The following is a 14127-nucleotide window of genomic DNA, read 5'->3' on the forward strand; positions in this document are numbered from 1 at the left end:
CTCATATCCAAAATCATGGAGGTTACACAATTTGCATTTCCCTAAAGGATGACCTGAGCAAGACAGAAGAGACAAACATAGGTGAGACTCAAGAAGGCTGGAAAGAGGAGAAGATTCCCTAATCCAGACATGGAGTGGGCCCAAAGGAGTGCTTCCTCCAGACAGGGATACTCATGGGTGTGTACAGACCCCTACCCATGCCAGGGTCCCTGTCCCTGAAGGTGTAGCACATGCGGGCTTGTTCAGGCCTGAAGACTGCTGGGATCCCCACCTGCCAGCTGCAGATTGACATGTGGTGCCCCAGTGAGGGCCAGGATTTAGAGAAATTGATTCCTGTGTGTCCTCTTCCCACAGACCCATTTCCTTCCTTAAAACATGGGGACAGAGTGACTCCTAAGGACATCATGGCCTCCATGCTAAGATTGCTTAGTCCCTGAATCATAGAAACAAAAGGTGTGGTCTTTATAAAAATGTGCCCTCTGGCCCCTCATCAGTTGTGCCATGTTGTCCCAGGGCTGGGACAGCTGCTACCGTGCCCTGCCCTAGAACACTGAGTTCTGTTCACCAAATGGAACCTTCCCTTTGGAGCACCTAGGCCCCTGCCAGGGAGGAGAGTGGCAGTGGATGGAGGTGGGTGGCTATGTGTAGGGAGCGGAGAAGCAGGCAGCCAAGCATCTGTACTGGAGACGCTGTAGGAGGAAAGATGAGCGTGAGCTGAGGTGCCATGGACCCAGGACATGGTCTATTCACTGATGCAACACGGATTCAATGATAAAATCAGTAAGAATTTAAAAACTGATCACAAAGTATTAAGCTCCAGACCCAAGGCCCATGTAACTGGACAGGTCTCAGCCTGCAAAGCCAGCCGGATTCTACATTCTAGTCCCCGTTCTGCAACTTCTGGTTCACCAAACCTGGTGTGCCTATGGCACTTTTAGGACTCAGTTTCCTCCTTGTAACATGGAGATAGAGCCTCTCATAGGCCCAGGCCCTGTACCCGCAAAGGCACTAATAGTCAGGAAGGTAATCTGACAGCATTGAAGGAGGATGTTGCTTGTCAGCCAATTTTAAACTTCTAGCTATCTTTGAACTAGGAAGTATCTAGAGCCTTATAAATTAAAATTGAAAAAGAAATTCTGTAATTATAAATAATGTATTACCTCAGGGTTTTAATGGTACTGGCAGTGTTGATTTGTTAAATATACATATTTTTAAAATATGACTTCTAAGACTTTGTTTTTACATTTTTCAAGTTTCTCTTATTCTTTAAGAGGATCTGAAAGGAGGAACTGCCATTTACCCCATGTACCTGGGGGAATGTTAGAAGCCAGCATTTACTGAGCACCTACTGTGTGCCAGTCACTGCCATGTGATTCAGTATACTGTGCATTCTCTCACCCACTCCTCACACAGCTGTTTCAAATAACTGTGGCTCTGTTCCTTCTTTATGGGATTACCAGATTTAGCCTTATAAAAATATATTTATACTAAATATATATTATACATTTAAACTGAGAAAACTATTTGTTTTTTTCAAATTTATCTGGGCATCCTGAATTTTATCTGGCTTCAAGCAGTGCACACACTGCCTCTCAGACAAAACCGAAAGCTTTCTTCTTTCTAGTGATCCGTTCTTTCCATAAGAGTTTATTGCCAATTTATTTGTGCATTTATATAAAAATGTGTGGATATGTCTGCGTGCGGGTGTGTATGTGGAGAGAACAAGAGGAATCAAGCATAACACTTCAGAATGTTTTATATACCAGTCATGCTACATAAGAGTATCAGAACACTTTTCATTTTATTGAAATGGCTTCATTTTTTCCAAATAATTGCATAGTTTCTACCTCTAACATCAATTGTGTATCAGAAATATCACCAAAATTGCTAGAAAGAAAAGTAATTTTCTCTATTGCCTCTGCTAGCTTCATTGTAAACTAAGGCAATGTAACCAATGGAGCTGCTCAGCAAGCTTCTCTGCAGTTAAATTATTTGTTCTTGGAGTCTCTATGGATAAATGACTGTGCAAAAGACACAAGAGGGAATAACTCAATGAAGCAATCATCCCTGTGTCAGAAGTGGACATTTGACACTTCATGGAGCTTACCCTTTAATGAAGCTATTATATGGAAATGGTGGTAGGACCACAGAGCTTCTCAAAGGAGAGAGATCTGGGTCACTGCACTTATTAAAGTAACCTGGTATGTTTTTTAAAAAATAAAGACATCCCAAAATGGAGTTTCCAAAATTGTAATAAAGTTTCAATTCTTACATTGAACTATTTAGCCATGAAAATTACAACCCAATGTAATTGTACTATTCTGTGCTAAAAATACAGTATTTATTTTTATAACATAATTTATTATAAACTCTGCAGCCATGTAAGGCAACAAACACACATCTGGGTGAGGTATCTGAAATTCTCAACTTGAAGCCCACTGTGAATATGTGAAATAGATTCCTAGTCCCCTCAAGTGCTTTATATTCCCTTGGGGTATGGGGAAGTTATGATCCAGATTAACAGGAAATTCATGCAAGATGATTGGAAGTTCAAATGGAAGTAAGACAGCCTCCAGGTGAGCCTGCTCATCCCTCCTCCCTCCTCTGCTTTGCTATTGCTGGTGATTTCTGATTAATATCCTGAAATAGCATTCTATATCATCTTTGGCATAAGGAACTTCCTACAATTATCCTTAAAAATAGACAGATACTTACTGCTATTTCTTAAAACATCACAGGTTTTTATCTCTGGCTAGCTTGATTAATAACAAAAGGAAAATAATTGCCAGTAGTTATCAAGCTACTACTCTGTTCCAGGGTGCAATGCTATTTCTTTATAGTATTACCCTGAATTTTAACAAAAACTCCATGAGGCTGGCAAATGAATGAATCTTAAGACATCAAGAGGTTTATGTTTACTCCCAGTGAGAGTTTGTCTCGTTGGTTTTGTTTTATTAATATATTTAGGCAAAGAAGGAAACTCCTTGCTTTAGTCTCTGAAAGCTTAGTTGAACTAAGCTACCGAAAGCAGGATAAAGGTTAGGGTCAAACTCTCTTTTATGATTCATGAGATGTCATGCTCGAAAGAATGACATTGGTTTGCTGTTCTTGTTGGCTTCATTTGTTTTGTCTAATTTTTGTAAGCCTGGAAAAACCAGCTAATTATGTGCTTAGTAAGCCAATTCACTATTGATGTTGTGTCAAGCCTCAGGCTTCTTCAAAAGGCCGGTATGCACACACAGTGCTTGTTTAAGATCTTTATATAATTTGATATGCATTATGCAACAGAAAGTGCAAATGTAGAGTCATATTTTGCCTGGTTGAATACTTTTCCTTTGTGACTCATCTCACACATTTTCAGATCCTAGCATAAGAGATCATCTGTCCTGAGATGACTAGTAATTAATGACTAAGTTACTTAAGGCAGATTGACTACTGACCCTCTGTAGACGACTGCAAGCTATAGTATTCTTGGTTTCATTAGATATTTTTTTAAGTTTTCTCCAAGTCCCTGAAAAGCAGATGTATCAGAATTTATTACTAAATTCTCATAAGTATTCCTTTGAGTTACAAATTGCTATTTGTATATGATCTACAGATACTTTTTATTGTCGTCATTTTTTTTGTCTTGCACAATGATTTATGTTTTAATTATTTAGCAGGATGTAAACATCAGGAGGTTTCATACACATATGTACACATATATATACATATATGAATGGATGGATGGATGGATGGATGGATGGATGGATGGGTGGTTGGTGGATGGATGGATTTTGATTTTGATTTTGTCTTCTTGTTAACAAATTTGAGAATATAGCAATAAAGGGTCTGCATTTCAGCATAGCAACAGGTAGCCAGAACTCAGGAGTGGGTTCCACTTCAGTTTGAGAGGGCTTTCTCCAGCTCATGAGACCTCATCCTCTCTCTTGTCCATTGGTGCTGGGGCAGAGTATCAGCTGCCGTGTATCACTGTATTCACATGCTTTGTTTGTCTTCTAAGAACCCTGATTTCTTGCACATTTGTGGTACTAACATTTTTCAATATTATTTAAGTACTTACTATATGCCAGCTGTGGATAATGAGGAAAAACCCTATTTTTTTCCAAACTTAGAGCTCTCAAGTTTATGAGAGAGATACATATATCAAAATTTATTATGTTACAGCTCATGACATGTGCTTTTGTTAAAGCTTATTTAAAGAGAATTTTTCCGAATATGAGGGGAGAATTGGGGAAGACCTCACAAAGGAGGTGATTTAACTATGATGTTGTAGAAAAAGAAAGACTTGTCAGATTAAGAAAGTGAGATAAAATATTTTGTGTATGCAAAATGTCAGAAAGACATGGAAATATATTTAGGACCAGCAATTTATTGGACTTTCATAGGAGGCTGAAGGGAAGATTGAACAATAAGATAATGAGGTTGGACCTTGAATGCTATGGTCAAAAATTTTTTAATTGTTATCAATGGTTATCAGGGGAATTAATAACTGAAATCCACCATGCTTCAATTTGCATCAATTTCCATTTCTTATTACAGTTTCCAAAGATATTTTCTACCTTAAAAGTCTACTTGTATTTAAAGGTATTCATTTAGATAAAATTTCTTTAAGATAAAGAACACTAATTTTACTTAAGACTTTCTTTTAGAATCTATTTTCTTTCTCCTAAATCTCTTTTGGTCATTAATGGTTCTATGTACCTAAAAGACCAATTGGTCTTTTCATGTAGTATGATGGTGATTGCTTAGACTTTGGAGACAATAATAGCCTATGATCATAGTGTGTTTGGGAAAATTAACCTCAATTTCCGCCTTTAAAATGGAGGAAATAAAATGTCCTTACAAAGTTGTGAAGAATCAAATATAAGTGCTTAGCCTAGTGCCTAGAACTCACTGAAAATTAGTGTTTGAGGATTTTAGCAGTAGAAATCCAGTCTTAATAATATTCATGAATCCAGATGACCATAACCACAATAACTTCAGAATATTTTTCAACTTCTAAATTGCCTTTTTTTAACCCCATTTAATGTTTTCTGCGTAAGATCCTAGTTTTGAGATTTTCTTAGATTTTTCTCAAAATACATTAAACAGACTCACTGTTCATGTATTTCCTCTTATTTCTTTTAAAACATAAAAGGGCATTCGGAGTATGTGAAGAATTTGTGCAAATAGATTGAGAAGACAGATAATGCACGTAACACAAATAGCCAAAGAAATTATAAAAATGTGGTCAACTTCGTTAGTTATCAGATAAATATAAATTAAAGCCACAGCTTAGCACATTACTACACACACACACACACACACACATACACACACACACACACACACACCCCAGAATAACTAAAATTCAACAGACAAAACACTCCAAATATTGGTGAGGATGTACTGCATCCAGAATTTTCATATGCTTCTGGTGGGATTGTAAATTGGTATAACAATCCCAGAAAACTAGCTCACAAAAGGATCTGAATATACCACAGTAGCAGTACTGTTTATAACACAGCACACTGGAAGCCATCTAAGTGTCTGTTAACATGAAATGGATAGGTAACTGTTGGCATATATACCCAATGGAGCAACGAGTTGTTATACAATGTTGGGTATAAATAACAAGTATAAACAAACAAGGGGGAGAAGTTAGAGTAGGAATTCCAGAACAGTGAAGTAAGGAAACTGATGAACACTATTCTAGCAAATCAACATTTTTTTTTTAACTTTTAAGTCCAGTGATACATGTTCAGGTTTGTTATATAGGTAAACTTATGTCATGGGGTTTGTGGTACAGATTATTTTGTCATGCAGGTACTAAGCCTAGTACCAATTAGTTATTTTTCCTGATTCTCTCTCTCCTCCCACCCTTCACCTTCCAATAGGACCCAGTGTGTGTTGTTCCCCTCTATGTGTTCATGTATTCTCATCAATTAGCTCCCACTTATAAGTGAGAAAGTCCACTATTTGCTTTTCTGTTCCTGAGTCCGTTTGCTAAGGATAATGACCTCCAGCTCCATCCATGTTCCTGCGAAGAATTTGATCCAATTTTTTATATGGCTGCATATGGTGTATATGTACCATATTTTCTTTATCCACTCTATCATTGATGGTCTTTTAGGTTGATTCCATCTCTTTACTATCGTGAATAGTACTGCAATGAACATATGAGTGTGTGTGTCTTTATCATAGAATGATTATATTCCTTTGGGTATATACTCAGTACTGGGATTCCTGAGTTGAATAATATTTCTTTTTTTATGTTTTTGAGGAATTTCCACTCTGTTCTTCCACAGTCATAGAACTAATTTATGCTCCCACCAACACACAAAATAAATAAAATATAAAGTTCATAATTTTCCTGGAAGAAATATTGGGTCTATGTTTCAATTTGTTTTATTTCATTTATTGATTTATTATATTCATTTTTGATTAATTTATTTACAAAAAAACAGTACTCATTTAACACAAGGAAGAGGTGACAGATATTATGAGATTGTGTAACAGAAGATCTACCTTTGTTTGGGAGCTCCAGGCAGACATATCTGCAAAAGTGTGATTCAAGAGTAGGCTATGAAGATCAGGAAATCTCCTAGGTTAAGAGAGGAAGAAAAACATTCCAAGCAGAAAGAAGAACTTTTATGAGGGCCCTGATGTAGGAAAGAAGTTGGCATCTTATAGAAACAAAAATACGAAGTCACCTAAAGATTAAATGGGAGAGTATTTCAAGATAGAACATAGAAACATAATATCCAGACATTTACAGGGAACAATTAGTTTTATGAAGAAAGTCTTTAAACAACGATTTCTGTCCCCAGTTTTATTTTATTTCTATAATATATTCTCCTCACTGTAACCAGAATAATCTTCGTAAAATAAAAATCTAATTATATGATGCCTTCACTTACACATCCTAATGGCTCCCCACTGCTGGCCATTGACTACTTCTCCGCAATGATTTCTTTTCTCACTTCCTCCCCTGCTAGCTACACTCCAGAAGTATCTGCCCTCCCTCATGCCTCTAGGTCTCTGCACATGCTGTTTCCATTGCCCAGAATTCTTCTTACAATGCCCCTTTTCTGCGTATCCTTTAGGTTTCAACCTAAATGGTCCCTGTTTTATGCAGGCTTCTTTGGTTTCTCACCTGTGTTAGGCATCCCTCCTTGTTGATCCCAAAGCCCTTCATAAACAATAACACACTTGTCTTTTACGTGGTTCTTTACCCCAACATTATAAACTCTCTGGAAGCAGAGATCCATCTGTCATATTCATCACAATGCCTCCAGCACTTAGCATGGTGTTTAGCACATATGAATGCCCAATATAATTTTGTTTAATTAATGGATCACTGTGGCAAAGTAGTACTGATCTTGTCTAGAAGTTACCGAAACTGAATGAATCAATATTTTGACCAGATATTTCTAAGTGGAAGAAGACGGAATATAAAACAAGTCGATGTCATGAGTAAATTTATGGAAGGCTGAGTAATGCGTCTCATCCCCTAGATACGCATATTCTAATCCCCAGAACCTATGAATTTGTTACCTTGCATGGCAAAATAGACTTTGTAGATGTGATTAAATGAAGGATCTTCATATGAAGAGATTATCCTGGATTAGCTGAGAGAGAACAGGAGGAGATTAAAGTCAAAGAAGACAACATAATGGCAGAAATAGAGTCAGGCTTTGAAGACGGAGGGTGGGGTCAGAACCTAAACCCAACAGGTAAGCAGCCTCTCTCTACAAGCTGAAAAGGGCAAGGAGACGATTCTCACCTACAGCCCCCAGATGTAACGAAACCCCCAGAATTATAAGATCATAAGACGGTCAACTATAACGGAGGCTCCTGGAGGAGTTAGAACGGAAGACAGGCAGCAGAGTTAATTTACTTCCAATCCCCTCTCCCTGCAGATTCTAACTCCCTAATCCTCTTTTTCTCTGAACCTGGACTTCAATGGAACCCCTAATCATACACCTATTCAATCATCACCCCAATCGAGACACCCCCAATCCCAGCACCTTGGGATCACAAGGCCCCTCACGTACCCTGTGAGGCAGAATGGGAAATGCATGGCGAAGATGATTCTCTCCGTCTGGCTTCTCTTCGCCTCCATCACTTTACCTCCGCTGTTCGGATGGGCTCAGAATGTACATGATGATAAGGTGTGCTTGATCAGCCGGGACTTTGGCTACACCATTTACTCTACCACAGTCGCATTTTATATCCCCATGTCCGTCATGCTTTTCATGTACTACCAGATTTACAAGGCTGCCAGGAAAGCGCTGCTAAACACAAGCTCCGTGGCTTCCCTCGAGTGGAGCCAGACAGCGTCATCGCCCTGAATGGCATAGTGAAGCTCCAGAAGGAGGTGGAAGAGTGTGCAAACCTTTCGAGACTCCTCAAGCATGAAAAGAAAAACATCTCCATCTTTAAGCGGGAACAGAAAGAAGCCACAACCCTGGGGATCATCGTCGGGGCCTTTACCGTGTGCTGGCTGCCCTTTTTCCTCCCCTCGACAGCCAGACCCTTCATCTGTGGCACTGCCTGCAGCTGCATCCTACTGTGGGTGGAGAGGACATTTCCGTGGCTAGGCTACGCAAACTCTCTCATTAACCCTTTTATACATGCCTTCTTCAACTGGGACCCAAGGACCACCTGTCGCAGCCTGCTCCAGCACCAGTACCGGAATAGCAACCAGAAGCTCTCGGCTGCAGGCATGGCATGAGGGCCTGAAGCTTGCTGAGAGGCCAGAGAGACCTGAGATTGTGCTGTAAGACAAACCACTGACTACTGTAGGAAAAAAGATCGTGATTCATGATCGAAAGCTGAACAGTGGAGATGAAATAAGCAAAGCAAAATACAGTTGGAAACAGAAGGAAGTCATTTGCTGAGACTGCAGAATGGAACGCACCTTCTGTCCTTTTTTGCGATGGCTAAAACGTGACAAACAGGGTGATCTGTTGTACACACGATCTTAGAAGGGAGATGGTGACCTCTCCTTTTTTCTGTGGATCAGTGCTATTGTGTGTTCTCAGTTTAAGATAGCAGATCATCTCAGCAGTAAGCACACTGACAGAACTGAGTTCCAGAAAGGAAGCAGTTTCTGGTGTTTGCATATGTCCAAATTCATGCAAGTGGGAGAATGGTCCAGTGCACACTTCCCATGCTTCTGAGTCTAGGCGTTGTGGTGAAAATGCAGGAATCATTCATGAGACAGAATGTGTTCTGTTGTATGACAGAAGGGTTTTCCAAGCAAACTGCAGTGAGCGTAGTGTTGAATACGTTGATGTCCATGTTAGAAAACAGAATTCAGTCATCAGCTAATACAAATGATTTCCCAGAGCAGTGTTTGTTTCAAGCTTCTGTCAAATAGTTTGGCTTTTCTGGGCGGTCTCTGTGATTTCCCCACCAATGTACTTTTCTTGTTAACTCACTTATTATGGTATAACTCAGGAACAAGATGGAGAGAAACGTACAACTAGAACAAAGCTTTTTCTTGTGCTCTGAAGGGTCCTGAGAGGTGAGGGGCATGTCTCCTGGGAGGATTTTTATCTTAGTGAAGTGCAGGTGGTACCCAACTGCATTGTAATTAACATGATTATTGGCATGTTTTTGACTCTCATTTTCTACCAGGGTGCAGTGGGCCCACCCATGGGCTGGCCTCTAACTGTATGTTATATGGAAGAAGTGTGGAAATAATGGGTTTTTCCATGAAAGATTGTGATGCTTTTGGAGATGGGGCATAAACATGTTCGCTCCTGTTGAGGTGCATCGTATTAAACCAAATTGTGTGAAGCGAGGTCACCGGGACCACTTCTGGGAAATGCTTCAGAACACCAGTCTGTTCTTTCTAGAGAATTTGTTTTTGTGTTCTCTGTATCTTAAATCAAATGTGTGCCTAAGCAATTCTGTCCCCTGATTCCAACCCCCACCCACCAAAAATAATGGTAGACATGAAGGGCAGGTAAAGAAACAGAAAAGGTCTCTTTGTGGACATATATTTTTTTTAAAATTTTTATTTTATTTTATTTATTTATTTATTTATTTATTTATTTATTTATTTATTTATTGAGACGGAGTTTCGCTCTCGTTACCCAGGCTGGAGTGCAATGGCGCGGTCTCGGCTCACCGCAACCTCCGCCTCCTGGGTTCAGGCAATTCTCCTGCCTCAGCCTCCTGAGTAGCTGGGATTACAGGCACGTGCCACCATGCCCAGCTAATTTTTGTATTTTTAGTAGAGACGGGGTTTCACCTGTTGACCAGGACGGTCTCGATCTCCTGACCTCGTGATCCACCCGCCTCGGCCTCCCAAAGTGCTGGGATTACAGGCGTGAGCCACCGCGCCCGGCGGATAGATATATTTTTAAATGGCACTAAGGAGACAAAAGGACAGTAGATGAGAATAGATGAGTACCTGTACCGAGAAGGGGAGAAATGAATGCAATTCTTTATTTGGTAAGAGAAAACTGAAAGAGAATATTATTTTCCTACAATAAAGCAAGCTGTCCTCTCACAGGATAAAGTGGAATTCTGACATGAATTGTGGACTTCTTCTAACTCCCACTGACATTGCTTCTTACCAGACATGGGGAAGCGCTGCCTCTCCTGAAAGGGGAGGAGGGCACTGTCCTTTCAGACAAAGCTTGTACAAATTCCTGAACCGCAAATTTGCTAAAGTGACCGTATATACCTATATTCACAATTTAAATGATTATTTATGGTCAGATACATATTGTTAAACTTGAAAATATTTCATTACATTACATCAAATAAAGTTTATTTGTAGCTGAAAAAAAATAAGATCATAAGACATTTTTGTTGTTTTAAGCCACTATTATTGTAGGAATTTATTACAGTAGTAGTAGGAAATAATACAATACACTTCAGTCCTTCTTCATACAAAAGGTTTTCAGGAACAGGACAGAGTGGGTGTGAGTAAATGCCACTTTTATTTGTGATCCCATGTCATCTACTTAGAACTGACTTACCTGGCTTGTTGGAAGATGTATTCTTTAAATTAACAACAAAAGCAACAAAAATTGCTTGCATCAGAACATGTCTTTCTGATATTCACATGAAACTGGAATAATTACATGATATTTAATATACAAACTTTTGTGCACTATGTTTGCCACTTCCTACAGTGTCAGTGTTATGGGTTAAACACTGTTACCTAATTCGTATCTTCTCAGGTGTATCAAAGACAATTAATAGCAGTAATAATAATATTGGGAATGATGGATATATGTTTTTCACTTTGGATGTATAAACAGTTTTGAAAAACAAATTTAAATTGGGTTTATGCTAGAAGATTTGGGAGAAGGATTGAAGCAGATAGTAGCCTTGTCAGAATTTCTTATAAATTGTACTTGAGTTCAAAGTAGTTTTGATTGTAAATTAGTGAAATAGTTTAACGAGTTGAACTGGCACCAGAATTACACAAAATAGAAAACAAGAAGAAACATAAATTAGTCACTGTAATATTTTTAATTGATGATGTGGTTGGCAGCAACATTTTACCATTTGTATAAAAAAAGAAAAAGAAAGGAAAAAAATTAAAACCTTGATAATCAATTCTGTTTGCCTTTATTTGTCTAGCAATGCACAATTACAGCATAAATATATGGGTTTTTTTCTGGCAGACAGACAATTCTCTCTTTTAGATTCATAAGGCATTTTTAAAGTTAACATGTAGTATGTCTAGCTATTTTAATAAAGTATATTAGATAACTATCAGAATTTTCTAATAGCTGCTACACTTTTCTTGCCGTCAATTATTCACCAAATGTATCATAATATCTCAGATTAAATTTTATTATAAAAACTCCAGATGTGTTTTGTTAAAAACCAAAATGAAACATCTTACCAAAATGAACACCTTACCCAAAAGAAATCTGGTGTTGTTTTCTATAATACTTTTATTTGGATTTTTGCTCTCTACCTTTTATATTTTATCATAGGTTTCACTAAGCTTAATTATAAATCCATATGTATTTGTTCAGAAGTGCTGGTTTGACATTTTCCAGTGACAACTAAGAAAAAATGTATTAGAATAAAAATTGTAAGAGACTAACCCATTGTATGAGATGATTAATTAAATTCCAGATTTCTATGCATTTTTGATTAATGATTTCCCATAGTAAAATAACTTGAATGGTGTATCAGGCACCATAGTTCATTTTAATAGGTTTACACAAAGTGCATATCACTATTATTATAGATCAGCTGTGAAGATATGGATTTCATTCCACCTTCATCAAATTTTTAGTTGGACAAACTTTCTTCTATGAACTTGGAGCAAGAGAAAATTATTCTGAGATTATTAAACCTCAAGATTGGTTTTACCTACTATCTAAAAGGAAAAAAAAACTGATCCATAAATTACACAAGCCTTTTGCTCTGTCACTATTAGGTACCTATTTGTTTAGATTACTACTGTTGATTGCTATCAAAAGCTGTAGTAAGGTGTCTTTCTCCTCTAAATTCCACCCAAAATTAGTAATAAAGTGACTTTTTCTATCTCAAAGTCATAAAAGTATCATAGTAGGACTGTGATTCATTTGTGGATACAAATTAGGATAATAATCCTAAAAGCTTGAATATTATTTTTTGGAAAATTTCCAATTCAGGACTAGAATGTGTTTGTAAAAAATTAATTAAATGCATGTGTCATCTGTTTGCAAAAAATAAATGAGAACAAAAAAAAATGAAAAGACAACTGTAAGAGAATATAGAGGAATTCTTCATCAGGATCCCTGTAGGTCTCATCTAAAAAAATATTAGTTTATAGCAGGTAACTTTGCATATATTGCTTTTCTGTGAAGGTTGTTCTTATACTAATTGTATAAAGTATAAGGTATTTTAAACGTTACGTTCTTCTGAGTCCATTCTCACCAACTAATCTTTTGAGGGTTTGGCTTCCCCTGTGCTGTTAAAGCTAACTCAAACATTCTGGTTCAGTTGACAACTGGGGAAGTGGGGTTTTTCCTACCCTGTCATCTCCCACCCATTACAGAAACCAAGATGGATTTAAGAACTCATCCATGGGTCATTTCTCAGATCCTGAATGCATAGTAGAATCAGACATACCTGAATGTTGGATGAATCCCTACTTTCACTTCCTAACCTATGAGGTGAGTGCTATTACGGTAGGAAGGACCAACTGAAGTCTTTAGAACTGCTCACCCAGTCCCCCACCAAAGACAAACACACATATAATCACCATACTGTAAGCCAAAAACAATACTGTATTCCTAGAGAAGTTTCAAAGATTATCAGTTATATCAAAGACTGAAATATAATGTAGTGATATTTAATTTAATTTACTCTACATCTCATTTAATTTAATTCTATGGCCTCTGCTGAAGACAGACCTGTCTTGGGGAATTAGATTAGATTCTCATATATTTAACCAAGTAGTAACCTCAATTTTAGCTGCTGTTCTAAGCATTGTGTTTTTATTTGAGCAAATCAACATAGATCCTAGCATCTAATTTGCAGCTATTAATCTGTCAAATTCTTTTACCTATATACCAATTAGCAAAATCCACCAGACACAATTTTCTCACCCCTAACAGGGCAAGCAGTTTACTTCACTATCTTACCTCAGGTTTACCAACTCTCTTTCAAACTCTGGCATGTAGAAACCTTGAATGCCCTGCCATCTCACATGGCATCCTATTGGTCTACACATGGATAACGTCAGTCAATTCTACTAATCGGGAATGATGTGGTGAAATTAATGTGCACTAGGAGATGAAAATAAGAAAAAAATACAGTACCTGTGACCTTGCTGAAGTTCTTAGGGGTCTACTGGTCTAAGACATACCTTGCAATCCCTCTAGCCTGAAGGACAAGTTGCTACAACTATTACTTTCTTTAATATGAATAAAACCATAATGATTGTAAGACCTCTTCAGATTATGAATAACTGGGCACCATATTGGAAAGTATATCTTGAGCCCATTTCTGAAATTATCTGTAAGTTTAACTGTTTTAAGTAGAGTCCAGAGCAAGAGAAAAGTTCTGCAACTGGTCCAGGCTGGATTTTAAGCTTTTCTGTTTGGGCCTGTGACCAGACTTACAGTCTTCATGGGTCTATTACCTAACAGGGTGCTGTCTGGAACTTCTAGT

At 37.9% G+C, this 14127-nt stretch overlaps 1 pseudogene; it reads left to right on the forward strand.

Moving 5' to 3' along the window:
- Positions 1–230: 230 nt before the first annotated feature.
- On the forward strand, positions 231–8768 carry LOC101036348 (5-hydroxytryptamine receptor 7 pseudogene; annotated as a pseudogene).
- The last annotated feature ends 5359 nt before the right edge of the window (positions 8769–14127 follow it).

Source organism: Saimiri boliviensis, chromosome 1 (assembly GCF_048565385.1).
Source record: "Saimiri boliviensis isolate mSaiBol1 chromosome 1, mSaiBol1.pri, whole genome shotgun sequence".
In the NCBI taxonomy this organism is placed as follows: domain Eukaryota; kingdom Metazoa; phylum Chordata; class Mammalia; order Primates; family Cebidae; genus Saimiri; species Saimiri boliviensis.